Source organism: Marmota monax, unplaced genomic scaffold (genome assembly GCF_021218885.2).
Source record: "Marmota monax isolate L192 unplaced genomic scaffold, Marmota_monax_Labrador192_F-V1.1 WCK01_AAM20220418_F8-fsc00419, whole genome shotgun sequence".
NCBI lineage: Eukaryota > Metazoa > Chordata > Mammalia > Rodentia > Sciuridae > Marmota > Marmota monax.
In genome coordinates, this window is record NW_026692021.1 from 85,466 (window position 1) to 112,579 (window position 27,114).

Consider the following 27,114-nt stretch of genomic DNA (forward strand, 5'->3'; position numbering starts at 1 on the left):
AGGGCCATGATGAATTGCTGAGGATGGCTTTGAACTTGCCATCCTCCTGCCCCAGCCTCTCAAGCTGCTGGGATTTCAGACATAAGCCACCCCACTTAGCAGTTATTAGTTATTAAAAAAAACAATTAGTTTTTAGTTTTCAGTTATTGGTTTTTGAAAAATAATTTATTGGATTTTAAAGACATAAACTATGTCAATAGTTCCCCCATCCCTCTTCCAGTTCATCCCTGTAAGGTGGCCTGGGCTAATACTTTGGTGGGTATTCTTTTAGATCTGCACTAATACTGTAGCTACTTTGCAAATATGTGTCAGGTGACTATCTTCCTACTTCTTCTTAAGAGCTTCAAAGCTGAATTCCCACCCTGTGGAGACTGCTGTTAGTGACTATCTTGCCAGTGGCAGAAATACCAACTACTCCAAGCTGGCCTCCCTATCCTTCCCATCCTCACTTTGTCCCTCCATTGCCCAGTATTCTCTACTGCATCTCTGACTCCTCTGGCTGTCATCAGTGATCACAGTAGTTCTGCACATCCTTCTCTGGTAGACTCTCAGATCCTTCCTGCCTTTTGATTTTCAGCTCCATTCTCTTACCTCATGAAGTACAGGTAACATTATGGTTACATTTCCTTTTCAAACACCTGCAATGTAGTCCTTATTTAACATCCAAATTCCAAAGCTAGACTGTTGAACCTTTCAATCCTCCTCTATCTCCATACATTCTGCACTCCAGCAGACCAGGTCTACCCATCAGTCCCCAACAGTTCCACCCCCAGTCATTTGCTTATTTACTTTTCTTCTTTTCCCTACACTTCAAATACAGTGGTCTTTGAGAGTTCAGCTGCTGAAAAGCCTGGAGTCAAAGATGATGCTTGAGCAGACAGAGGATGATGGTGGCACTACCATAGCCAGAGTCCGACTGACTTGGTCATAGGCCCAACTCTGGTCGTGTGTGAGTGATGAGCTGATTGCCTATACTCTTCTGGGAATCTGAACAGAAACTGTTTTTGCCAGAATTTTTCCTTTTTCTAGTGGAAATGGCCCATAAAATAAAAAGAATTGAAATGTTTTTCTAAGCAAAAAATAATTTGAGAGCAGCTGTTTAGAGAAGAGTCATGGCTTTGTGTGCTGAATATCAAATTGGAGTTCCCACAATAGGAAATATCCCAAAACACTACAAGTCTGTTTACAAGACTTCCCCCAACCCCTGCCTCCCTCCCTCTCCATCCCTCCACCCTGCTTTAACAAAGCTACTTCTAAAGCATACCCTCTCAAAATTTGCATGATAATTCAATGAAATCATAATTTTCTTAAAACACTGAAATATACTTTCATTTTGCCTGTTCAAATAGGTATTTTAAAAATGTTATTAGAAAAACCATTACAGGCTAGAAAATGTTTATTGCTTTCCTCTACCTCCAAATTAAAATTCCTAATGTTTTAGTGAAATTGCTTTTAGTTGGGCCTTAGGAGAATCAGAGACTATCACTTAGAGTGATTGGCTTTGATTTAGGAAATCCTGGGGTCAGGTTATAGCTTCAATATTTAATGACAGTGTGACTTTTGATAAGTCCCTTGATTTGCTGTGGGACCCAGATTTTATATTTGTAAAATGAATGAATTGAGATTTTGGAGTAACTTCAAATAATTAAAAGCTATTTGAATCTGAAATGTAAATTATGTACAGAAAACTGACTTTCCTGATGGGTAGTGTAACACCTCATTGGGCATTGCAAATCAATTTCTCCATGGTCAAATGTCTGCATCAGTTTTCCTAGATTTATATATTAACTTACCCAGACTAATTTAAATTATTCCAAGGCCATAAGTAAAAGTAACAGGCCCAAGTGTTTGAGCAGCAGAAATGCTTAATGAAAAAAGAAATGTGTGAAATTAACTACTTTAGTGAGTGAAATGAGGCCCCCTACTTCCAAGTTGCCAAGGGTAGTTTAGGATTTGATACAGGAGCTGAGCCTCCGGGTCTTTTGCCTCCAGCATGCCAATCAAAGTATCCAGAGCCCAAGAGTTCAAGGGTTGTGGATACTGGGCACTTGAACCTCCTCCAGGCCAAATTCTCATCACTTAGGGATGCCTAGAGCTCAGAGAACAAGGTCTGAGATAAATAAGAAGGGGGCCTGGCCAAGGAACAGGCTGGGACTTGCCAGGAAGCCTCAGGATAAATGAGTAGCTTGATGTAGATTGCTTCTGAATAATGGCCTGCAGGCTGTGGAGATGGATTTTGACAGCTAAAAAAACATTTACTTCCATCCAGGCTCAGATGGCATTCAGAAGGGCTCCACTTTGAAGTCCTGTGTGGCTTAAATATGCCCAGTCTTTACATGGTCATTGCTCCCAGGGGTTCCTCTTCTCCATCTCAGGGCCCCACATTTGCTTTTCTGTTCCCTCAGGCCAATTTCTTATCATTGGTCCAGGATACCGAGGTTCTGTGAACTCACAGGAGGGCAAATATGCCTGGGAGTTCTGTATCCACAGGCCCTAATATCCAAACACTATCTCAATAACCAGTCCTTTGGAAAATCTCTGGATCTTACACACTTTCAGGGTTTAAAAATGTCCTAAGAAAATTCCTTCTCTTCTTTGTCTTCTTTTCTAATTATAGCAGCCAACAATTATTGAATTCCTTCTAGATACCAGGTCCTGTGCTAAGCACTTTATAAACACTACATCTTCACACTAGTTGAATAGATAGTACTATGATTATCTCCACTCTACAGGTGAGGAAACTCATATATAAAGGTGGCAAGTGAGTTGTGCAAAGTCACACAGGCAGTCCAGGCTTCTTGTTGTCCACTGTGCTGACTCCACTATGCCTTTCACTAAGTACAAGCTTACTCTGATGGGTCATCAACTCACTTATCCATGGACCAGATGTTGACTTTCACTTCTGTGCCAGGCGCCATTCTGGGGATGCAACAATCAACATAATGGTAGTCTTTTGTAATAGTGGTTGATTTAATTCTTTGAATATAGCCCTTGCCATTCTACCATGGCAACTCATTTTTAGACTGGACATGATTTGTTCTTTTCCTCTCTCCATGCTCCTCTTTAATCTCTCCCCATGCCTAATCTTAGTTTCTGGGAAACTGATTTACCTTTCTTCCCCATTTTAGATGGATTTATCTGTCCTTGAGTACACATCCACCATAGGAGCAACATAATCTAGACTTTGGGGATTGCACCAGAAATCTCAGAAATGACTGCCTCCCAAATTAACAAGTGACTTAACAGAGGACACCTGTAATGTAGCCTTTTAATCACCTCTTTGAAAGGCCCTATTCCTTCTGATTAGCAGAATTGCTGTCTCTAGGACAAGAGTCCACTGTGTTTCTCCTTTGCTAGGTAAGAAATAAAACTTCTTTTTCCTCAAATCTGTGTCCTTGTTATTAGATTGGCATTGGGGACAAGGACTGTGCTTTTGGTAACATTTTCATAGTAATTTAAGTCTAGTGCTGGAGACAGATGTGTCCACAGGTCACAGAGCTATATGGTGACAGATGTTGTAATGAAAAATGTTCAGGAAAGTCAACATTACAGTCAAATGACCTTGGCATACCACATATCCATTGACTCAGTGAAGGTGTGAGTTCATGAAGGGGAACTTAGGGCGAGGGACAAGTGGTAAACTAGGTGAAGGGGCAAGGGCTGGCAAAATGTTCCAGGTGATAGCCATAGACATAAGGGGGAGTGGGTCTTTCCAGGGAACTGACGTGCTCCATAAGATTCAAGGGTCAGGCAATAGCTTCAGGTGAAGTTACTGAAAAGCTCTCTTTTAGGCAGTGCTAAGGAAACTGGGGTTCATTCTGAGTGCCTAGGAAGCCCCTAAATGTGATATGCAGGGCAGCCACATGGTCTGGCTTTCTGGAATACACTTTGGAAAATTGTTTGGGATATTTTGTTAGGAAAACTTACCTAGATGTAAGCTGAGACTGTTAAAATAACTCAGTGCACATGACTTTACAGTTTTACTCTTGGTCAAGCCTAAGAGTGTGATTTTGGAGCTAAGATGTAGCACTGCCCTCAGAGTTTATAATCCTAGGTGGGTTTGGGTGAGGCAATAGCTAGACGTTCATATTTTATAGATGTGGAAACTGAAATCCAGAGAGGCAAGGCCACTAAAGAGAGGGGGACACAGTCAGGACTGGGCTTCCTGACACCTGGTACCAAGCTCATTCCCCTAACACTTTTTTTGTTTTGCTACTGAACTGGACATTTACATCTCATTCCAATTGAGTGTTCAGTACTGTAGCATCTGTTTAAGAATACACTGCCAGCTTTTCTAGGAGATTGGAGCAGAGTGAAATGATTCTATTCCTATATGGAGGAATCACATTAGGCGAGGTTTCCTGACCTCCAAGCCTGTAATGGCTTTCTGGGAACTACTAACATTTTATATACTCCCGTGATGAGCATCTCTAGAGATACATGCTCCAGTTGAGAAGCTTATTATAAGTTCTTCAACTACTCTAGAGTCAGGTAATAAACATAGGACACTGATGTTGGGGATTCTTCAGGGTGGAAGGAGTGATAGTCTCTGGTTCACGTAATACTCTACAAATATATAGTTCTACAGAATATATGTGCCTACCAATAAATTTGTCCTTCCTTACTCAGTCATGCTTCTTACTTGACATCCTTGATGTTATGTCCTCCTGGATTTTCTTCTACCCTGCTGGCTATATATTCTTAGTCTCTGTGTGGCCTTAACCTCTCCACCCCATGCTTTACATATCTTGGGTTGACAGAAGTTTCTAAAATTCTGCTGATGACCATGAAAAGCATTTGGAGTGAAGGAAGAACATATTTCTAATTGGGTTTAACCATCCTGTGAAATGATACAGCAGAAGAGGAATAATCTATATGCTCAATAGGAGGAGGCTGGGGAGTATTGTAGAGTACTGCACTCTATGTGGCCACTGAAAGAAGTCATTGAGAAAATTAAATGTCCATATGGAGAGAGGACTGCAATTAAATAGAAGATGACAAGAGCAGCTGCAAATCTGTGTGACTGCAGAAATAATAATGTTAATTTAGACAATAAACAGTGAGCATACATATAGTCTTGTCAGAGGTGGTAACTATTATGAAGAAAATCAGAGAAGGGAGGAAAAACAGAAGAGGAGGAAGTAGGGTAGGGAGACTTGCAATTTTAAACAGGTTGATTCAAAAAAGGCCTTATTTTCAGAAGGGGAACTTCTGAGCAAAGACCTGAGGAAGTAAGGAGTGACTCACACAGCTCCCTGCAGGAGGAACTCTCCAGGCACAGGGGCCAAGCCTAGTAAGGACTTCTGAGGCAGAAGCAGTGAGGCAAGGAGACCAGTGGGCCTAAGACAGGGTGAGTGAGAGGAAATGTGGCAGGAGGAACCATAGAGATGGGGCAGAGAGTTGAGGGCACCATAGGCTGTGTGATAACATTAGTTGTCATATGGAGGGAGATGGGAAACTACTGAAGAGTTTCTGAGGTCAAGTGACAAGACTTGGGTACCTTTTAATGGATCACTTTATCTCTTGTGCAGAGAACATATTGAGACATGTGAGTGGGAATGGCAGAAACTGAAATACTTGAATAAGGTCATTCACCTTCCTATGGCTAAAATGTCCACCCCTGCATTGAGCAGTTTGGACTTGTTGGGTCCTAAGCTTCTCTTCAATTCTACAACTGATTCTGGCAAAGAGGGAACAATGACTTGGGTCTTTTCATAACCAGTCTGTATGAAGTACTACAGTTATGAGTGTGATATGCCATGGGGAGAGAGGTTTGTGCAGTTGTCTTTGTAACTGATTCAAGGCCTTCTTGGCAGTGTCTTGGAACAGAATTCTAAGATGCCATCAGCAGGGGTCTGGTACAACTTTATGCTCTGCTACTTCTGAGCAGAGAGTGGATTAGATACATGTTAGATCTCACAATGGACCAGCAAAAAGATCCTTTTGTATGAACACAAAGGTTATCTCTTAAAGTTCATCATGATTATTTTTGTCATAATTAAAGAGCTCTAGAAGATATTTAGAACAAGATAATACTACTTTTATTTATAGTTTCTTCCTTAGTACCTGACATAGTCCTTAATAACTAAATGATTAATGCAAATGCTTGATAACTAAAACATATTTATTGAGAAAAATGGATAAAATATCAGAAAAGAACATCTACATGTTCCCATCACTGCATCCCAACACACTATCTGCACTATGCCTTCACCCTCCCTCCTGTTACAATAAATGAAGGTTCCATGTTCCTGTTAAGGCCAACTACTCTAATTGGACCCTGGATCTCATTGCTCCACCTGTTCAGGAACTTTGCCTCCAAAGCTGATGGTCCGTCCTTAGATCTCATGTTATTTGATCCATCAGCAGTGTCTGACATAAAGGATCACTCCCTGGTTCTTGATATAGTTACTTTTGGGTCACCAGAAGTCTGTGAAGAAGGTCTCTTGGTTATCCTTTTACCTCATCTCTTTTTCTGTATACTTCGCATCTTTCCATACCTAAACCATTGGCTTGATCCTCAGTTCATCTGTCTATAGTTAAAGTGAATGTTATCTCATATAATTTACGTAAATATACCGGTATGTCAAATTTTTTTTGTTTCCAGACTCATTTTTCCTCTGAACTTCAGACATATATATCCATTTGTTACTTGATGTTTACTCTTAAATGTCTAATACATAGCTGTCAAGCTGAAGTCTTGATTTCCATTTCTCTTCCCTGTCCAAACTGATTTTTGTCTATTCCTATCTTAGTAAATGGCTTTGTGCTATCCTATTGCTTGAGCTAAAATACTTGGAATTGTCTTTTCTCTCTTTATTTCATATCCCACATATAATATAATAGTAAATATTATTGGATTTTACCTTCAAAATATAATCACCATCTCCTGCCCCCTTACATTAACCATTTACCACTTGGATAATTGCCGTGGCTTCCTAACTGGTCTGTTACTTCTGCTATTTGTCCCACAATCATCTGTTCTTAACACAGCAGTCACTGACTCTTTACTGAATTCACATGATGTTATTTCTGTGCCCAGAATTCTGCAAAGCTCTTCTCCTGCCTTCATCTCTACTTTTCTCCTCTGTATTTATGTATTCTAGCCACATTAGTCTGCATGATGTTCTTTGAACATGTCCAGCTTGTTTTGGATTCTAGGCTTTAACATATACTGTTCCTTCTGCCTAGAATGCTTCTTACCTTATCAGAGAAGGGGGATAAGTGTACCTGCTCCTATTTGCTCAATTACTCTGAGAGGTGAAATGTGAACAGAGATCTGAAGGAAAAAAGGAAGCAAGTCATGCTGTTACTTATTCAACATAACTCTCTCAATCAGAGGCATTTTTTACTAATTGGATGTATGAAGACATTAAGAAATTTTTAATTTTCTTTTAAGTCTGATAGTGTTTTTCTGGTTATGCTTTAAAAAAAAACCGTCCTGATTTCTGTTACCAGCCACTCTGCAATAACTGAAGAAAAATTATTTTTAGACATTGGAGATAGCATAAGTCTGTGATTCCTAAGTAATGGGAACCATGAGATAAGTCATATGAGGACACTGGCTGTCTTTCTGGAAGCACATTCCAGTCTGCCAGGCATAGGAGGGGGCCCAGAAACAGAGCAGGCAGTCTCACTGAGTGAAGAGGCTGAGATTAGAGCTCAGACAGAGCTCCAGAGAGAAGGGTACTGTGCAAACACAAGCAAGCAAGCAAGCCAATCAACAAAACTCCCTGAAGGAAACAAACAAAAAAATTCCAGAAATTTAAAGAATTTAAATGTTCTTGAATAATAAGTCATAAAAACAAAAAGTGGATTCCAAAGACAACAGTCAGGGAGCTATAAGTTGGACAGTTTCTAGAGCTCTGACCATAAGAGCTGAGAGTCTTTACTGACCACCAGGACTTTCAGTAGAGACCTCAGAAGTGAATCTCCATAATACAAAGGTAAACAATCCTTAGCTTCTCCAGATCCACTCTAAGAAGGAGTGGAAAGGAATGAAAATGATGTGCAAATATCCTTTCCGAATAAAGTAAAACCCTCTTTAATCTTTTCCCCTTGTAGTGTACTAAGGATTCAACACAGGGCCTCACACATGCCCGGCAGTGCTCCTCCACTGAGCTACACTGCAGCCCCACTCTTTAATGGAAGTCAACAGCTATGATTGAGTATGGTTCAAAACTCACATGATCCCCAGTGTATTGGGAGATGGGGCCCCATGTTAAGTGTTTGGGTTATGGGGTCCTCATGAGTGAACTGATGCTTTCTCACATGAGTGGGTTCTTGCTCTTTGGGAGTGGATTAGGTACTGTGAGAGTGAAGTTTTATAAAAGTGACATTGCTCCTAGTGTTTTCTCTCCTTCGTGCATGCCCACTTGCCCTTCCACTTTCCACCACAAGTTGACATAGCACAAGGCTGTCAAGCAGATGCAGCTGCCTTATCTTGGACTTCCTAGCCTCCAAAAGTGTGAACCAAAATAAACCTCTAACACATATAATGAGAAAATGTTACCCTCTAAATTGTAGACTTATATTTATTATCAAGATTTTATGTATCTGCAATAACAAAAATATCTTTTAAACTATACAATTTTATATCCTTTTTTAGAAGCAGAACTTGATTTCCTAAGGCTTTCAGGAGACTATTTTTAAATGATCAAAATAAGGTTTCCCATGCAAACCACTTTTCAATCATTTTTAATACATTTTTAATGAAAAATACTTTACAAAAATTTCCCCAAACATTTCCTTTCAAAATTGGGAGTTATTTTACAAGTCTGTGCATTTTAAACACGAGCTCACATAAAAGCTGACTTTGACTTTCTTCTTGGTCATCCACTTGCTATTTTGTCTGCCAAGAGTATATTCATGATGGGAGGTTGAGTTCAGAAATCAGAGTTTAATAATGGCCTATTATAATTGGCAGGGAGGGGGAGAACAAAAAGAAAGAGCAACTTGCTTACCTAAGACCCACTTTATGATGAGCATTTCTGTCCAGGAGAACTGTGTAGTTTTCACTCTGAAGATCTGTTTTGGGTAGTCTGTGAAGGTTTCATTGGGCAGGGTTTTAACACCTTCAACTTGGTCGGATGCATTTACCACTAACAGTCCCAAGAAGATTGTAAAAAAAACTGCGTGGGTTACAAACTTCATGAAAGGGATCCTCACAGTTTGTCCTAGCTGAAAACAAAATGTGCACAAGATGTGTTAAACTGGCAGCTCTAGGTGGGTGTAGGTCTTTCTTTAAAACATTGATTTCATCAAACCAGAGTTTAACCAGAGAATTTTCCATCTTAGACAGACTACTAACTGAGCCCAGACAGTGTTTTCTCTTATATATAAATTTGAGATGCTGCTTGACCAAATCTATTTAATACTGACCTCATTTTTTTCTATTTAACAGTCTTAGAGGGGCTAATAGAAAGGAATGGAACACAGTGATGTGTCATCATGTTACATCTGATTGCATAGATACTCTTGTTTGCATGGATATGATTTTTATGTCCTACAGATCTGGAAAAAAATAATATGTCTGAATAGAATATACAATTTCAAAAGATATATTTGAGGTATGCTCGTTTGCTGTTTAATTGGGATTTATGATTAGATAGCTTTCAACCTTTCTTCTATCTGGATTAACTTTTTAAAAATCTATATATTTCCTGCTAGGTACTGCTTTAACTGTGTTCCCACAAAATTTGACACTGAACACTTTCATTGGTAATTATGCATATTTTAAAATTCTCTTTTGATTTAATTTTCAACTTAGGTATTATTTTATTTCCATACAAGTAGGACTTTATTTTTTCCTGCTTTCAAAAATTCTAACTTTACTATTGCTTATTTACAGAACATAGACTATGCTATTATTTTAAAATTTATTCAAGTTTTTCTTATGGCCTAGTGTTAATTCTTCATTCCACATGAGTCTGAAATGGTCCAAATTTTGCCCTATTTGGGAGCAAGTTTTGGTCACATTTTCTCAGATCTCAGGGTGTCCCATCCAAAGATCATTTAGATCTTTGAGGGCTGAATTCACATGATGTTATTTCTGTGAAGGGCTATGTATTGAGTCCTTGCTGAATCCCTATTAATAAACTTACTTGCATCTCTTCCTGGTCACTGTTGTCACCCTCATTTAAGCACCAAACCTTAGCCCCCATCCAGGTATGATAATAAGACAAGAGTTAAGAGGGAACTATTTTCTGAAGCTCAGCTCCTTCTCCAGAGAAGATATTCAGTTATAATCTGTGACTGATTAATTGATGTTCACACTCTGCCTCATTCAGGAGTCCTAGAGTGAAATGTCACACAGGAGCTAGAGTATTGGTACAACAGAAAATCAATTACGGGGGTAAAATTTTTATCTAGGTAAAATTTTTCTAATTATGACTATGTTCAACATAGCATTTGTAAATCAGATGCCCTGATAATGTTCTTTAAATGTGCTTCAGTATGATAATCATCTTCTTTTAATTCTAGTCTTTCATATAACATGATTTATTATGAGTCCGATGACATTGAAGTGTCAACTGCAATATATATATATATATATATATATATATATATATATATATATATATATATATATATATTACTGCAAATTGAACTCAGGAGCACTTAGCAACTGAGGCATATACCTAACCCTATTTCATATTTTATTTAGAGACAGGGTCTCATTGAGTTTCTTAGTGCCTTCCTTTTACTGAAGCTGGCTTTGAACTTGTGATCCTCCTGCCTCAGCCTCTCAAGCTGCTGGGTTTACAAGCATGAACCACCATGCCCAGCCCTGCAATATTTTTAAGAAGCTGCTTTTATCTTTAAAAAAAAAACCCTGTATCTCAGATACAGACAAAGGGAATCCCTGATTGTGTTAGAAGTTACTTGAGTTCACGTGCATATTGTTGTATGATATTTGAAATAACTTCAGAAATGTAAAGAGTTGCTTAGCTGATAATCAAAGGCCCACAAATACCTTACAAATGAAATTTGTATAAACTGTAATGCTTATCTTTGTTATTTACAAAAACAGTAGTATAGTTTTGGCAACAGGCAGATGTACTAATTTCAGAAGGCAGAAACTAAATGAAAGGACTAATAAAAATATCTCACATAAATTCAGTAAATATATGAATCAATTCAAGTCTAATTTTATTTGTATGATATTATATATCCATTTTGAAAATCTCAGCATTTTAGCTAATGATGTTATCCCCATTTCCCAATCAGGACTGTGGAATATTTTGGTATACCCAGGAGATATCCTTAAATAGTCTTCACATTGTTTCTTATTATTGTGTCACAACTTCATTCAGGACACAGTAATAATGGAAGATATAAAAAGACCTTAGGAGGAGAGTGGGAGAGGCAAAGAGAGGGCAAGGTATCCCCATATCTTGTATATCACAACAGATCCACAGGAATGTCAGAAAAAGATGGAACACTTGGACAAAGACACAGCTCCTAAGGGATTGTCAGCCAATTTTCCTGACCCTTTGTCTAAGGACTATACATAGTGTCTTCTGTTGATCTGGGGTACACCTTTCCATCTTCTCATCCAGATGAGGCATCTGATTGAATACATTTGTGACTAAATACAAGCTGACCTTGGGATTCCCTAGAAGACCTTGGTACTAGAGATTTATGTTCCTTTTGTTACCTCTTTCAAGTTGGTATCCTATGGCAGATGATGAGTGTGTATAAATCATTAGTGAAAAATGTAATTAAAAAACCCTGATAACACCCTGTGGTGATTTGGAAGTTTACCCTGGGCTCAGTTCCCACTTGATCTAGGTCATAGTGAAGAAAAGTGAGACTAGGAATTGATTTCTTTTTCTTTTTGTTTTTCTGAGACAAATGCATCTTTTTACCTGGTAAAATTTTGACAAAGGTCAGATGAAATCCAGTTATTATAGTGGCTTTCTTTTTCTTTCTGTGTAAAATTTCTTATTTTACACATTAAGACAATTTTTGAAGCAAATTACCCTTGGAGAAAATGTTCCCCTTCACAAGACCATCAGATGGGCCAAAAGAAAAATAAATTCAACCAATATGTGCCAACAACTTTTAGTTATGGAATCATTAAAACTGGGTCAGGTCACAACTTTTAAAATGGATGTTAGAGCTTTGGCAAATGTAGTTGTCCATTCTACCTGCAGTGCAGAACCTGTGAGTCTGACAACGTGCTGAAAGCAGCTTAGGACCTTATGAGCTGAGAACATCACAGAAGATATATGTCTGTAGAATCTAGTCTCTGGCTTGCCTCAGACTTCCTGGGCACCATTCTTTTACTCTGAGAAATATATGAATTTGAGAGCAACTGAGTATGCCCTCGAACTGGTTCCAAAAAAGTTACATTCACAGATCCTCAGGGATTGGCACCTGCATTTACTGGTTGGTATAAATTTGTTCCATGAAACTGGACTATTGACCTTAACCACTAGTGTAAGCACCTGGTGGTCTGGGGGTCTACTATGCCAAGAAAGTAACCTGTGACCATGGTTTTAGTAGATCACAAGGAGAATGTTTCCTGTACCTCTTTCTAGTCTTATACCACCAGAGTCTCCCTCACTAAATGTCATCCTCACTTTCAGCCAGATGCCAATGGTCTCAAGCTCAGTTTATAAGGGCTCAGTTTATAAGTTGGAAAGTTGAACAGATGCAAACTTTGGAATCATTCCAAAAAGAAACATGTACTTCTTTAAAGTCTAGTTGTTCTAAATGTTAGAAAGATCCTGGTTAAATTACTGGTAGATTCCTCAATATGCTTCTTCTAAATTCTTATTCAAAATATCTAACCTATGGATTAGGAATCTCTCCTTTTGAGGGAAGTATTCATTTAGGTGTCTCTAGTCAGAATATACACACATTTTAATGTGAAGTCACAGTTTGTTCTGTGGGCTGAAGAGGTGCTGAGTGATAATGGAATTTACACCGTGAGACATTTAATGAAAGAAAAGAAAAGAATAGAGTTTATCCTTTAGAGGTTTTCTTTTCTCCTTTCTAGAAAACTCCTTCCAGCTCTAACATTCCAAAGCAAGTCTAAGGTTAAGATGTGTACAGTAGGCATTGAAGGTCATAATACTGTTGATGTAACCAGAGAATTATGTGCGTGCATGTGTGTGTGTACATGTGTGTGTATACGTAGTGGCTATAGGAATATTTCTGGAGTCAGAGATCCCAGGTTTCAATCACAGCTCCATACGTTTTTGGCAAGTTGCTTAAACTGTTACTGTCTTAGTTTATTCAGTAAAATGGAGACAAAAATAGTACCTCCTGCACAGGATTGATGCAAGCAATGAATTATGTAATGTGTAATGTGTGTATAGTGTATCTCAACAGGTGGCCCTGAGCAGCTCAGGGAATACCCTCAAGGGAAATTTAAAAGAGACCTGACTAACTCTTGAAAAGCTCAGCATGTTTGAAAGCTCTTTAATGAGGCAATCTTTCCTTGTTATGAACGATGACACGAAGAGTCATCTTAATACCACAGATGAAGACTTGTCACTCAGCCACCAACAAGCCCCAACCCCTGCATTTAGCTCAGACCTGAATTTACAAAGTACACAGAAATGACAAGTACTTAATGATCAGCCCATGTTTATCTTGAATGCTTTAAATTTTACTCTAACTGGAAGTTTTGGGAGCATCAAATATAAATCAAACAATATTTGAACAAAGGAGAGAAATCCCCAGTCATGGGCCAAACTTTCCTGTAATCATTTCCTCCAGAATGTTCCAGTAGACTGCTACAGATCTGACCCTTATGTCCTTTGGGTGGTATCAATTTCCTGGATTGACTGGGCCTTAGAAATTCCAGAATACCCTTCCTGTACTATATACATTTTTGGTGGGTCTTATATGCATATTTGCAAAGATTCTTCTCAAACCTACCAAAAAGCTAAAAAAAATTCATCAGCAGCTGGAATATCGTTTTTTTTTTTTTTTTCCTGAATTGTTTTCCATGCTACCAGGCAGGCAGAGGCAAATCAATTTGCTGTTGTTGACTAGTTCCAGGTTCTTGGAAGCTGTCATATTTAGCTTTGTAGCAAAGTGAGGATTGGCAGCATTTTCTCCACAATGTTGTTATTTTAATTATTGAAAAGCCTAGAATCAGTTCTGAGGCTCAGAGAGAGCATAGGCAAGTGTCTCTATCCATGCAGTCTCTGGTTACAGGCCAGGATCCAATTTCCACTACATACTAGATGATCCCAGCATCAAAACACGTGCCTGCAACCAATGACCAGCTCTAGTCCAGCTCTAAATCTGCTTAGTTTCTTTTTGTTTTCTGAGTTTTTTTGTCCATAATAAAATTCAGAACAAAAGTGGTTTTATCTACATATGTATTATTATTTAGAAGTACATAGCATGAGACTACCGTAGAAACAGAATTCTCAATAAATATAAGGTCAAATTCTGTGAACACTCAGTATTTGGCTTTTATTTTCAATATTGTCCATAGGAGATAGTGTTTGAGGCCTGGCCTCCCTCTATGATTCCTAACTGACTCTGAGACAGTCAAATGATTGCCTGCCTGGTTAGGTGGCCTCTTCTGCACCCCTGGAGCCTCAGACCTATTATTCTGGACTGAGTTCTCTATAAATGGACTTGACAAGAGGGTCACCTCACTAGTGAAATTTTTATTAAGCACATTAGCTGATCAAATTTCCTGTGGAACTAATCTCCCTGTAGTCATATTTTCTCTTGAGTGTTGATTACCTTACTTTCTTTAAAAATCTATCACTAGATAAATGTCGCTTTGGAACTTTTGAAAACAATATTAAACCCATGAAACATATTTTAAAATTTCTGCATGCTTTGGTTTTCTAGACACTAACTCTTGCCCTGAGCTGGAGTACTGGTTCTTTCTGTGGCTTTGGACCAAATGGCTGGGCTACCGTGGGGTGGTGGTGATAGAACAGGCAGTGGGATAATTTGGAACCTGCAGATACCATTCCTCTTGTCTTCAGTTGTCCCTTGACATACTTTCTTAAAAACCAGCCCTGCACTTTTTGAGGTCATATTTTGCCCTTTTTTCTCTTGTAACCTAATTAATTGCCCATGTGGGCCAGAACATCATCAAGGAGGCTAGGAAAACAAGAACAATGTGGCAATGGGTCTGCAGTGCCCCAGAATGAGCTGCAATTTAATTCTCAGCCTGCTAGTTATTTCTCACTTCTGAACAGACTTCAATGAAGCATATATGTTATAATGTAATTGAGAAAAGTCCATGAAAAGGACTTAGCAAAGAAAAGTACTCAATAAGTGCTGGCTATTACTATTACCATAATTATGATGATTGTACTGTGGGTTTGGAGGACATGCTTAGCACATTGCATAATTAGAAGAAGAAAAGTGCCTTTATTCTTTCTCTGTTCTGTTATGCATCCATTTAGATTTTTCCTCACATGTTTAAAATTTCCCATTTTGTTGCCCTTCTCTCTTTAAAAATGATGATTAAAAACCAGGTCTTAACATTTTCCCTCTTATGTGACTTTCTACATTTGCTAGATATCTTAGAACTATTATCTTTTAAAATTTAGTTTGGTTCTTGGGCTAGAACTCAGGGCCTACTCTCATGCTAGGCAAGGTTTCTACCACTGAGCTACATCCCCAGCCCAGGACTATTATCCTTCAATAATAGTGGGAAAAGATCAGTGTTGATTTGAATAACATGAACTTCTGGTAATGCTAAGAGAGAAGAAATAACTGCAAACGACATGCACCTTAAGCAGTCTGTACCTTGCTGCAGGGAGCAATCCAATAGGCTATGGCGAGAAAAGGGAGGCCTATGGAGACTCCAAAGACAGCCAGAAATTTCACAGTGATAGACTCTTGACATAAGCCTGAGAGATGTTCATACCACATGGTAAGCAATTGCTGCTGACAGTTAGGATGAGCAACGAACTGTAAAAACAAAACAAAAAACAAAAACAAAAAGTAACAGGAAAATGGCATTGATAGCACTTGAACAGTATAAAATTTAGAAGTAACTTGGGGCTGAAGTGTTTGACCTGGGGGTGACCTGAGTGTTGGAGCTGGGTAGCTGGGGCAGGTATTTGCAGGGGTAAGTGGAGATGGGTGGGGCTTCTGACTCTGGGATGCTGAGGAGCTTTGTGCTACAGCCAGAACCCTTGTAGGTTGGGCTGGGTGAATTAGTCCTTTCCAAAGTGAGGCCCAGGAGAAGCCACAGTCACAGAAAATGACAGTCAGCTTTTGTATAAATGCTTATCTTGAGTCCAGGCTATTTATCTGATCAGGGGAGACTTATCTCTGGGCTCATTTGTAAAACCATACAGAGGAATGATTGGATCATGACTAGGGGTTTGGAGTCAGATTTTGGGTTTGGATTTTGCTCTGTCATTTACTAGCTGGATGTCCTTGTGCCAGATATTTAACCTTTTTGAGCCTCTTATCTGCAAAACAGAGTTTATCAGGTCATCTTATAGGATTAAATGAGATACTTTAGAAAGGTACCCTTCTCTGTTCCTCTGTGGTCTAAGGAAAAACAATTACAGTGTTTCCAGAGAACATTTGAAAATTTCTCTGTATTTCCTCACTGCATCTTAGTGGTGTTCAGCTAGGATCCATGGAGTTCTCGTGGTGTGCTGGAGCACTGGCACATTGTATTCCCAGGTAATACCTTTCTTTTGGGACATCATGCAGCCTCTCACCACCATCTTCCTCCCTTGGAACTGCCCTGCCCTAATGCTCAAATTACAAGTTGGACCTCTTGTGACCATCTGATATTGTGTGGCCTCGTCGCTAGATACCTATGATAGTTTATTTGACTAGGGATAGAAACTTGATCTGAACTGGGCCCATAAGGTTTTCTCTTTTAGGTATTTGGAAGTATGATGAAAGAGGCAGTTTATATAGTAGGCAGTTAACACGTACCTGGGGAGATCTGGGCAGCTGTGTTCTGAGTAGACTAGTTAGCAAAATAAGCCAGTTGAAAAGAAAAAGGAGAATGAAGATGTGAAGAAGCTGAGATAGTGTCTGACCCAGCTCCACTTTGCTCTTATGAGCCCTGAGATATCCTTATATTCATAGACAAAACTTCCTTTTCCCACTAGATCTGGCATATAGGCTTGATTTGCCACAATCAAAACACCCCTTTTCTGCAAATAGTTTTTACCACATGGCCATTTGTTCATTTGACCCTGTGTCTTAGCCATTATAAACTGGCAATAGGCAATATTTAAGTAAAACTTATGGGAATAAAGTTTAAATTTGAGAAAATTATAAACATTATCTTATGTTTTCCCCATGACAGGAAAAGGTATTATTTGCTTTTGTCAGGCCTATCCTTTGGCTCTACTCTGCATATCCAATAGATAGGGGTGCTATTGGAACCCATGGTCTAGAAAGACTAGACTGGATATTTTTTGAAAAAGCTTTGAACTGATTACCCCAAAGTATAATGTGCCCATTTCATCTCATTTACCATTTTGGGTATTAAGAGAACATGTACAATAATTTCTGGGAAATGTAAAACATTCTCTTTTCATTATAAGAACAATATAAATAGAGCTATTTTAGAATTTTCAGTGCAGACATGTTCTTGTTTCTAGTTTCTGGGAGCTCACGGTAGCAGCAAATGATCTGCAAGGACACTATCAAAAGTTTATTGCGCTCTGCAGCCTTTGATGCTACTATTACATGAATATTAGATGCAAGCAAATGAGCCTTCTTTTGTAGCATTATTGGACTCATAGCAACTAACTATCGTGGTCTTTCCAAGATAGACACAAAAGATTCTCCTCAATCTACAGAAGACTCAGCAGATAATGTACTGTCCTGGCCCCCTTTCCAACTCAAAACAAAGAGAAGCAACCAACAGAAAATTATGTAAATATCATAGTGATTTAGAATCTAGTCAGTCATAACAAGGTCCCAGAGTGGATGGTGGGTGAGCATAGGGGGAACAGTCATTTTTGTTTTCATCAGTCAAGCTTTCATGGGCACTGAAAGGGCACTTGCTCTGGAGACTCAAAGTCTGATTCCAAGGTGGGACATATGCCCATGAAATAGTAGAAGATGACTACTGGACTCACCCAAGGGCTTCCTGTACCTTAGCTTCCCTGGAAGGTTCTTGTTGCATTCGCCATTATTAGTTTCCCTGTGACTGGGGAGAGCCCACCCCATGCTTACTCTGTTGTTTCTATGCAGGCAAATCAGCACAACAGATTAGGTAGCATGAGATTGGGCAGAATTCTGAGCCAGAGAAAAGTGGGGACCATCCCTACTGTCCCTCACTTGCCTGAGGGGAAGGCAGTGGTCTAACTAGAAGAGAGGTACTCTCCTGAGACTCTGCTTTCCTTGATTAGATCTTTGCTAATTTCTACAGCTGCATTTATTCCTCCATAATAAAGCAATCTAGCTTTAAATACACTGTTTATTTGTAGACAGGCTTTATAATATAATGCTCCCAGAAAGCTGACAGCAGCTGATAACTGAAGCCCAAGTTGATGTTTACTTTTCATGGGCATTTTTCTATACTCATGGAAGACCTTAGAAGACACCTTCATGACACATAGTTTGAGGTGTATCAAAGGACTTTCTCTGCTGTAATTTTAATGCACAAAATATATCATCCCTGATCCAAGGAGGATGAGAATAGCGAATGAAGTACACCAAGAGGACACAAAGAAAACTCTAACGAAAAGGGCACAGAGTCAAGGAACAAAGGTAGGAAGAACTGAGAGTGGGAGGAATATTTTCAAAAGCAAGGTCAGAGAGAAACCCACGAAGAGAAGCCGACAGCTAGAATAGAATGGAACTCAGAATATTGGTATTTACTTGGGTTTGCTTTCTTTGACATCTAGCTCAAAAAAGAATGAAATGATCAAAGTATGAATGCCACCATGAGTTTTACCTAAGCCTCTCCTGCCCCAAGCCATTTTGGCCTACAGCATGGTACTTTTAGGAAAATTCTTCAAGGGAAGAGCTGATGTGACTGCCTTGATTTTCCTAATGATAATGATTCATACCATTTAGAGCAGGGAGTTTGTAATGGGCTGGAGTTGAGAATCTTTTAAGGTGGGTTTATGTGGGGCTGAGTATCCTCATAGGAGAGAAAAAAACTGTATTCATAACTGGGATGAACTGCTGTTCAGTAAACTGGGTGATGGAGGGAGTTTAGGAAGTTCAACTGCTAGGCAAGATAGAAGAGTACTCTGAGACAAAATTCTTTATAATGGTAGGGAAAATGTGGGATTAGCCAGACTGGGAAATAGGAACTGAGGGACTGGAATTTGTGGGCGGCTGGTTCTTGAAACCATCCCATCCCAATTCAATTGTCCTGGTGGCCCATTTTCACCAGCCTTCATGGATAATGAAACATTTGTGCTGGTTTCTGGTAATATCTCATCTAATCTTCTTGTTCCTCCTAGCCACAGGTGCATTCTGAGAATATAATTCTAGCTTTTCTGGATTTTGGAGGCATATTGGCTGAACCTTGGCTCTTATTTATTTTTAATTGGCTCATAGGCTATTATTTTTCTTTCATAACCCAAAGAAAAACCACCCTTTGCTCTTTTCTCTACTTATATTCATCCACAAGGAAGTAGCTACTGTTTTAAACTAGTCAGTTTTGGAGAAGGTACAAAAATTCCTTAACTCACTATTGAGATTTTAAGGGCTGTTTTATGGGACATTCAGACCCATAGCCCATACATTAAAAAAACAGAATATAATACTTCTATGATGGTGGGTGGTTAAATACATGGATTTCTCTAGTGCTACCTGGGTTTAAGTCCTGTTTCTGCCTTAGGCTGGCCAGATGCTGTTAGGTTATTCTTAGTTCTTCACATGCTTAGCTTTCCCTCTTCTGAACAATGAGGCTGATAATGAGGATTTAATGTTATAGTTTAGATATTAGATGTCCTCGAAAGCTCATGTGTGAGACAATGCAAGAAAGTTTAGAGGTATTGGGTTATGAGGTCCTTAACCTAATCAGTGCATTAATCCTCTGACAGGGATTAATGGGTGGTAACTATAGTTAGGCTGAAGAAGTTGGGCCATTGGGGGTATACCTTTGGGGTATATATTTTGTCAATGGTGAGAGAAAAATTCTCTCTCTCTCTGGCTTCCTGGTGCTATGCCCTGAGCCATTTTCCTCTACCATGCTTTTCTGACATTCTCTCTTGACTAGGACCCAGAGCAATGGAGTCATTTCTCTATAGACTAAGACCTTTGAAATTGTGAGTGCAAATAAAACTCTGTCCTCTAAAATTGTTCTTGTCATGTGTTTTGGTTGCAGCAGTGAAAAAGCTGACTAAAATATTTAGTGAGTCAGTATTTATAAAATGCTGAGAACAGTACCTGGCAATAATAAGTTGTATATTACTTTTAGATAAATAAAAACAAGCCAATGGCTGTTCTTTCCTTTCCATTTTTCTTCCCCTCTTCCTCTTGTTTCTCCTTTCCTCCCTCCCACTCCCTACCTCACCTTCCTGCCTGTATTCCTGACTGATGTTTTGTTGGCAGACATTTTCTTGAAGTATCCATGTAACCTAAGCAGGCAGGTTAGGCCAGACCACCTTCTCTATCCAATTCTTCTTTCCTCATACCCTACTGAAGGTGGAGCTTGACTTATCCAGGCTATTAAGTCAAAATGGATTATTTTTCTTTGCTGGGGCTGTCAGGGTTACCATCAAGCCTATTCATCAGACACACTGGTACTAGCTCCTCTAATGATTATGGAGCCCTCTCTCAATGAGGAGCAGCGCAGATTACAGACAGAACCTGCAGAAAGCTCTTCTCTCCTTCTCCCTCCCTTAGAGCCTCTCCTCTTCATCACCTTAAAAGCTGCTAAGTCCTGCATGTAGCCCTTTTTTTGGGGGGAAAGGAATACGGCTGCCTTGAGACTATATGATTTCCATATCTCTTAAGCATAGATTTTCCTCTCTGATACTAGGACTTATTTATACAGTAATGAGATGTGGCAATGCATGTTTTGATAAGCTGAAGAATAACTTAGCTGGAAAAAAAATTCATGAGATTCAATGCTTATGGGGAAGATAATTTTCTTTAATATAGATATGCTATCAAAGCACCCCTCCCCCGACTATGTCTCATGTGACTTTGGTCAAGATTTTCCCCTTTGCTTTTCACTAACATTAGTTATAGAAATCCTGTCTTCTGGAAACTGTCTTCAGAGGGAAAAGAAGACAGACACTGCATCAGCCATCAAGTGGTTGTTCTCAGTGAAGGGCAGGAAGTCCATATGAATTATAAGCAATTGTGTGGTGTCATTTCTTATTTAGAGCATTATATAGAATTAGGTTCCATGGTGCTAATATTCTTCCCTTCTTTTTTGTCTTGGCAATGCTCTCAAGTCATGGTGGTTGGGAGGAAAGAAGAGAGTTGGAAAGGTCAGTCATTTACTGGTTTATTTTGTTGGTTTATTCACTTGTTCATTCCTTCATCCACTCAACAAACCTTCCCAAGGGAATCCTCTAGTAGGCACTGTCCTCGGCACTGGGGATAGGTTGCAGTCTTTGTCTACAGGGAACTCTCGGTTTTATTATTGGAAGTGGAGCAGGACTTAATAGCAACACCCCATTAATTCCTGAGCAGGCCCTTCATGGTGGGTGAATGAATGAATAACAAGTGCTCATTGGAGCATGGATCATTAGATGGTGGCATTAATGCCATTTCTTATGGGTTTCTCTTTATTTGTGCCCCACATCTTCAGAGAATCTAGTTGCTAGAATCTAACACATTCTGGGGTTAGACCACCCAGGTTCAAAACATAGATCTTCTGTTTACCATCTGAGTGATCCTGAGTCAGCCTTCTCACTGCTCTTAGTTTTGTGATATCTGCAAGAAGTATCACAGTGCTCAGTAAGTATTGAAGGTGGTCACTTGTATGAATGTTATTCCCATTATCACTTTTCCAGTTCCTCCAGGGGCTGTTTATATAGTTCTTTCACTCTTGCTGAGTTTATACCATTAGCATAGAGTGTTGAATAGCTATGTTCTTTTAGAGTTAAACATTCCTGGAGTATATAGTGTGTTTCATTAAAAAAAATAAAAAACTACTATTATTTTATTAAGTTTTAAATTTATGGGGCACTTTGGTATGAGCCAACATTGTTATTCTCATCAAGCCTATTTATTTTTCCATGAAGTTCTGGAATAGCCATTATAGGAAAATAATCCATGATAGTCCTGGGAGATGGTGGTGGTGAGTTTTGGGTGAGGAACCCATATAGTCATAGCTCTTTTTAGGTGCCTCTAAATATGGGCACCAGGCAAAATGGAAAGTTTGAAAGATATATCTTTAAGTTTATACTGTTATTTACTGAGGATCTAGTATGGAGGAGATATATTATTATCCATAATCTTTTCAATAAATCTCCCCTAAAATGGATGTTTTTATATGTCCACATCCACAAATGGGATTGTATTATCATTTCCATGTTTCAGTTGAGGAAATTGAGACTAGACTATCTCAAATTAGCCACGGTCTCATGGCTAGAAAGTTGAGGTTCTAATTCTCATCTGCCTCTAAGCCTGAGCTCTTTTCACTTCACTAAATGCCACCCTCCCCTTGAATTTTCTTGATCTGATTGACTTAGATTTTACCCTCTGCTGGTCTTAGTTCCCTGTCATAAATAAAACAATAAAAACCAGATATTACTGAGAACTTACCATTGTTCAGGTTGAGCACTTTATAAACATTTTTTTCACTTATTTCTTGTCATACAATGTGGTGAGAACAATCATGCCCATTTAAAAGCTGAGAACACTGTGACAGACAATATGTTGTAGAGACACTATGTTCATAACCATCTCCTTATGTTGCTTCTCCCAACTGAGGCTTCCAACATCTCCTCTGGGTCAGGCCACTGTCCCATTCTGTCCATTAGGCAGGAGAGCATCTCTGTGAGCCTGCGGATTTCAGATGTGCCACAGAGAGGCTTGTATGTTTTTCAGCCAGAGTTCTGGATGTCTACTCTTGCCCTGTGAAAGTGAACTATGTCCTTTTGGGCAGGACAATTGATTTATGACTTTCATCTCCAGAGTAATAGAAGTTGCAATGATAATCCCATATCCACTTCATTTATACTGTTGTGATAGATGGAAGGATAGAGATATAGATAAATGGAATTTTAGCTCGGGAGAAAGGAAGTAACTCAAAGGGAATGGAAAGAAGAAAAATAAAGAAGAACAAAGCAAGGGAAGGGAGAATGGAAGTGGGAGATAAAGTTCAAAACTTGACCTCCAACTGTTATTCCAACTTGGTTTCTACTCTTTTTCTTCTCATTCCTAGTGTCTAGTCAAACTGTGCCAAACTAGTCCCTGAGCCTGTCATAAGCATCCTATCTCTGAGTCTCTGCTCAAGGGATCTGCTACCTTAAATGCTTTTCCTAATATCTGTCCTTGTTCAAGTTTTATCCAGCCCTGCAATTATCTTTTCCATGAAGGCTTACCAAGATTCTTACCAGTCCGGTGAGAATCTTTCTTTTCTTTTATGTAATTCTTAGTTTGTCTCTCTTATATTCAATATATGCCTGTATGACCCTCTGCGGGACAGCAGATTCCTCCTGGAGGGCTCCTGTTGTGCTCAATGAGTGGGTTCCATTTGAGTAAATGGCAGAGTCAGAAGTTCTCAGCTTTTAGACTGCAAACCTGGTATCATCCATAGGATCAAAGTAGCCTTCTTACTCACTGTCCCTGTGGTGTGGCAGATTCTCAGCACTACTGGCTATGGCATCACATCTGGAAGAGCCACATGGGTACAAAAGGCTGAAGGTTTGCTTGCTTTCCAGGGGACATGATGAATAGATAATTATTGAATTCATGTCTCTGCTGAATTCAGTAGAAGTGCCAGCAGATTGGAAATAATAACAACAACTTCTTTAATTCCCAAAGGCAATTGAGTTAGGAGTTTAAAGAGCCTGCCAGGAAAAAAAAATATAGCACCATCTGGAGAGGAACTTTAAGAACAATGAGCCAAGGAGGAGGATCGAGTTGGAACTCAGCCCACGGGAACTTTTGGCTACATTTTGGGGTTCTTTATTTCATATAATCTGCTTAAACACTATGCCTGTACCCTTTTCACAGTATTGCTTTAGAATTTCTTGCTTTTTGTTTTGGTCTGTATTTTTTGGTAGTAGGGATAGAATCCAGGGCTTCAAGTATCCTACACAAGCATTCTACCACTGAGCTATATTCCCACCCTAGAATTTCTCGATTTTGGACCACTATCAGAAACATCCTCCTCACTGTTGGGAGGTTCCATTTTGATACATGTGTCAATGTCTCTCACTTGTTTCCAACCTTCCCTGACTCCTCTCCCATGTGTGGACCCCAATCCCACCCAGTTGTGGCATGCTTCTTGGTTATTTCCACAGCTGAGATTCAGGCCAGGCAGCTGCTCACTGAGCATTCTGGAAGTCTGCCAGGCAGCCAGAGGATATGGGGACTGCTGAAGGGTCTTCAACTCCTGCAGATACTTCATTTCACCTGAATTTTAGTTATGTAGCTCTCTCCATTATTCTCAAAGATGTATCTCTATTCCAGTTTCCCTAGCAGAATGTAAAACAATCTCTCTCAGCTGTCCTTAAACAAATCTCCAGTTTTCTAAATCAAAAGGAAATACTTATACATATGTCCCAAATTGGTGGGCGGCTCTGAGGACTAGTGACTCAGCAGCATCTCTCTCACCAAAGAAAGAATGATTTTCTGAAAATCATGAACCAGCCTATGCCTCCATCTCAGAGATGCAGGAACCAAGACAAATGTCATTGGACTTCTCCCAGAGCTGTGGGTGAGCCATTTCCTGAGCACAGGTGCCTAGGCAGCAGGCCATGGCTGAACTTCCTGGAGATGGATGAAATGCTGTGATTTGCAAGTGCTCATCAGGTTCTCCCACAGCAGTGAATCCTGAGAATACAGATGACATGGCCAGAGTCCTACTGCTATAGATGATTGCCTCTGTTCTTTCACAGTGTCATAAAGAAGCTACTCTGCATACCTAGGTAGCATTTTTTTACCCCATGTAGTGCTGTGACTTATCCTGAAACTAAAGAAGTAGCAGAAGTTGCTTCTAGAAAACTTTCTTGGATTATTTCCAATTACTTCCCTTTTTGAGACTTTGCCTCTAGCCAAGTTTCTGTGAATACCATTTCCAAACATAGCAAATGTATCTACCCAACTGTGTTCAAAGAATTTCCATTTAGCTCCTCTAACATTTGGTTCTAATCAGCCTTTAAAATCCAACTTCTTATTCACCTCCCAGTTCCACTAAGTACCTTAGTCTCCCAAGATGTCTTGGACTCCCATGGATCTAATTCTGTGGCCCCTTCACTTGTCATCATTTCTTGAGTGTGGATAGCTATACTCCTGTATTTATATCTGATCTTTTCTATTGTTTTACTCTCCTTGAGAGAACCAACTGTCTGTGTATGTCCAAGAGTGTGCAGCCTTATGTTTTGCATGTAAGGGGTGCTCAGTAAACTTCTGTTGAATGATCAATAAATTGAATGTTCTTCTGAATCCATTTAAGATTTGTTCCATGATTTTCCCTGTGACTCATCATCCCAGAATAGTTTCAAAATATGACAAAATCCTCTATTACTCAAGGTCTGATGAACACTTAACTGTCTTCACGTCTTTACTAAAAAGTAGATAGGAGAGATGATGAAAACTAAATGGGGCTCTTGTCTTGTGCAAAAGATTGAAATATAATTCTAAAATAGGTGTTGAGGATCATTTCTTGATCAAATGAGGATTATTTAATTTCACTGTACATTATGTACTACTGAAAGCTTATATAAATTCAATATTTTAATATCAATTCAAATATTTATATAATAATAATAATAATAATAATAATAATAATTACAATAAGGAATAACTAATTTTTTGAGCACTCTTCTCTGCCAGACTTTGTGCTTAACAGTCATTATATTACTTAATCCTGTATTAGTCTGCTTTCAGTTACTATAACAAACTACTTGGTACAAAGAGGCTTATTTACTTCATAATTTTAAAGGCTGTAAGTCAAAGCTTGGGTGGCCCCATCAGTTCTGCCTCTGATGAGGAGTTTTTGGTTATATCACAGTATGGCAGATGACATCATCATGGGAGCATGTAAAGCAGGAGAGATCACCTGGTGAGACAGGAAGCCAGAGACCAGGGAGTGGGCCAGACTTGCTCTTTTATCACAACCCAATCTTTTGAGAAATAATTTATTCTGCAAAACCAACTTCAATCCCTTCTGAGGGTTACGTCCCCAATGCCTAATTAACTTGTACTAGACTTCATCTCTTAAAGGTTCTACTACCTCTCAATATTGGCACACTGACAACCAAGTTTTTAGCACATGAAATCTGCAGGTACACACTCAAACCATATGCAATTCATAGGAAACCCTTGCATCACTTCCTTGATGTTCATATTATTAAATACTTATTTTAAATATGGGGCATAAGACATAGACTAAGGACCTACCCTGCAATCAGTCACAAAATTGATTGTTTATTAAAAGCCAATTTGACTTCAAAAATAATGTTTTGAACTATTATCTGTATTTCCACAAGGGAGATAAAACTCAGTCAGACATACCAAAGCACAAAGGACCATGATTTCTTCAAGTCTGCAAAGGCAGATGATCTCACCATCCAAGATGTGTTAGAACTCCCATGTCTCTTCATTTCTACCTATTAGTCTCAGTGGAGAAAAAGATCAGGAATACACAGAAGAAAGACTCAAAGTTAATGCTCTTAACAACTCTATCCTCTTAAAAGGAGTAAGAGGTCATGCTAAAGATGAAATCCTGGGGTTTTTTCTTCCACATGTGGAGAGGAGTAGCAGTGACTGATTCTGTGATGGCTCAAGTTTCTGGTCACCACTTTGCCAGGAACCAAGTTAATGTAGAGGCACCTAAGACCAGATTTATAGCCTTGAATAGTGCAAATGATGCTCAAAAATCTTCTTCTCTGCTGAGGGAGCCAATTAGAGTCTCAGGCCGTTTGCCAAATCACACCTGACTCTGATGTCTTAGTAGGAAGAGCTGCAGTTCCAGGTGGTTCCCCAAGTCTCAGTTTTGATTGGGTAATTTCTTGTTGTTTGCATAACTCTGCAGACCTTCCTGGCTGT

General features: G+C 39.2%; 1 pseudogene; it reads right to left on the bottom strand.

The window, feature by feature from the left end:
* LOC124097448 (short transient receptor potential channel 7-like) overlaps positions 1–27,114 on the bottom strand; it is a 162,284-nt pseudogene that overhangs the window by 35,294 nt on the left and 99,876 nt on the right.